Source organism: Phoenix dactylifera, chromosome 11, assembly GCF_051530095.1.
Source record: "Phoenix dactylifera cultivar Ajwa chromosome 11, Ajwa_hap1_PhDact_Kaust_v1.1, whole genome shotgun sequence".
In the NCBI taxonomy this organism is placed as follows: domain Eukaryota; kingdom Viridiplantae; phylum Streptophyta; class Magnoliopsida; order Arecales; family Arecaceae; genus Phoenix; species Phoenix dactylifera.
The window spans coordinates 13,114,758-13,117,282 of NC_143200.1; the positions used below are offsets into that span (position 1 = coordinate 13,114,758).

At 41.6% G+C, this 2,525-nt stretch overlaps 1 non-coding gene across 1 annotated transcript; it reads left to right on the top strand.

The window, feature by feature from the left end:
• The first annotated feature begins 1,564 nt into the window (after positions 1-1,564).
• On the top strand, positions 1,565-1,670 carry LOC120105074 (small nucleolar RNA R71). Its single transcript, XR_005507469.1, has one exon. It is a non-coding gene; the product is annotated as a small nucleolar RNA R71 (small nucleolar RNA).
• The last annotated feature ends 855 nt before the right edge of the window (positions 1,671-2,525 follow it).

Genomic DNA, 2,525 nt, shown 5'->3' on the forward strand with positions numbered 1-2,525 from the left:
TTGTTTCTTAGGATTAGGCTCATGCTCCATATCAAGGACAATGAAATCTACTGAAAAATAGAATTTGTCTACCTTGACAAGAACATCTTCAATTATCCCACATGGTATTTTTACAGATCGATCAGCCAATTGAAGGGATACCGAGGTTGGTTTTAACTCACCTAAACCAAGTTTCTCATAAACCGAATAAGGTAAAATGTTGACACTTGCCCCTAGATCTAAGAGTGCTCGATCAATGAAATTATTTTCTAAGACACAGGAGATGGTGGGAGCACCAGGATCTTTGAATTTTGGAGGGGTGTTGTGTTGGAGAATAGAACTCACTTGCTCAGTTAGGAAGACCTTTTTAGGCACATGTGCCCTAGATTTTCGCTTTTGTGTACAAAGGTCTTTGAGAAATTTGGCATAGGAGGGAACTTGTCTAATAGCATCAAGAAGCGGAAGGTTAATTTTCACTTGTTTGAAAACCTCCATCATCTCCTCTAGTGAAGTTTCCTTCTTGCCAAAGGGAGAGGGTGAATTAAGAGCTTCAGGAAATGGGGCCTTTGGGATGTGAGTCTTGGCAGAAGGTGGACTAGCTGAAGAAGAAGAAGGTTTTAGATTTTTATTTGACACATGTCTATCCTCTTCTTCATCTTCCTTATTGTTATCTTTCCCAATCTTATTGTCTACTACACGTCCACTCCTTAGGGTAGTCAAAGCATTGGCTTGTTCATGATGAATTGCATTTAATTGATTTTCTTGAGCCATATATTGTCCCCTAGGATTACTTAGTGGTTGGCTTGGAAACTTTCCTTCCTCTCGCTTGTTCAGTGCATTAGCTAGTTGCCCCATTTGGGATTCTAGCTTGGCGATGGATTGCGTTTGAGAGTGCACCAATTGTGTAATGGTTTCCAAACCTTGAAGGGCGTTCAACACTTTCTCCTCAAAGGCTGTGTTTCTTTGGGGTGGAGGAGGAGTGTGTTGAAATTGAATCGAGGGATGGTAGGGATGAATATTTTGTGGGGTTTGAAAATTCTGAGGATTTTGAAAATTTTGGGAATAGGGTTGGGCTGTGTTCGAAGCTTGCTGCTTCCAAGAAAAATTTGGATGATTTCGCCATCCCGGGTTATATGTATTGGAAAATGGGTCAGTACCCGATCTAGGCTGTGTTTGAGCAGCATTGATGTGTTCTTGCATGAGTTCGGGGAATTGGGGTGCTGAAGGGCACTCATGAATAGGGTGGGATGGGCTAGAACAGATAGTACACACTTGTGCTTGGGAAGAGTTCATGTAATGTCCACCTATCATCAGTTGGTCAATCTTATGGGACAATGCATCTACCTTGCTAGACAGGTCCATAGAATGACTTATTTCATAAATGGTCCCTTTTCTTTGAGAATTCGGGGGCGCTTGACGAGAACAAGAAGCATGGTGGAGGGAGTTTTCATTTAGATTTTCAAATAATTGCAATGCTTCATGCTCATTTTGAAGCATGAATGTCCCCCCGCATGCAGCATCGATCATCTGAGGGTTTCGTTCAGTCAATCCATCATAGAAACATTGCACTAGCTGCCATTTAGGTATTTGATGATGAGGGCATTTACGGATTAGGTTCCGAAATCTCTCCCAAGTTTCATGAAATTCTTCTCCCTCAGTTTGGGAGAAGCTTGTAATGGCACGTCTAAACTGGTTCGTTCTTCCTATGGAAAAGTATTTTTTTAGGAATTCTTGTTGCATTTGATCCCAAGAACGAATCAAGTTGGCTTCTAAAGAATTCAACCATTGTTTGGCTCTATCTTTAAGGGAGAAGGGGAATAATCTAAGTTTTAGAGCATCATCAGTAAAGTTCTGAATCTTGACAGTAGTGCAAATCTCAAGGAATTCATCTAGGTATTTATATGGGTCTTCATTGGTGAGCCCATAAAAAGATGGGAGCATTTGGATCACACTAGATTTTATTTCATATTGTACGGCTGCTACTTCAGGTACTCGAATGCAAGATGGGGAAGTGTAAATGGTGGGAGTAAAGTACTCCTTCAGGAGTTTGGGTTGTTCTTCAGCCATCTCAGGAGGTGGGAATGATTCTAAGGTTTTGATTTCAGCTCGAATATTTCTAAGGGTCCGTTCTATTTCAGGGTCAAAAGGTAATAGGTCACGTACTCTAGAACGACTCCCTTGCATACACTAGTACTTGATCAATCAAGCATGCAATAAAAGAAAAACACATAAATCCTTGTATTTGTCCTAAAACCACTAGACAGCTCCTAACTGGTTTGAAGAGGGCACCTAAGCCTCCAATCCGGTCTAATGAACCGAGTTAACCAGGTAAGCTCCCAGGTAAGTGGAGGGGTCACGATGCGTTCGCAAAGGTCCCACTTAAAACCTACTTGCCTCGAACAGATGAACTGTCTCCCTTATAGGGACAAAGCTTGCCTAGACATCAACTAAGCCACAGAGCAAAATTGGTGCAACTTTCGGTGATCTTCGTCCTATTGAGCTCGAATGTCCCTAGGAGCCAACGTCTAATTGATTTTAATTAAGCT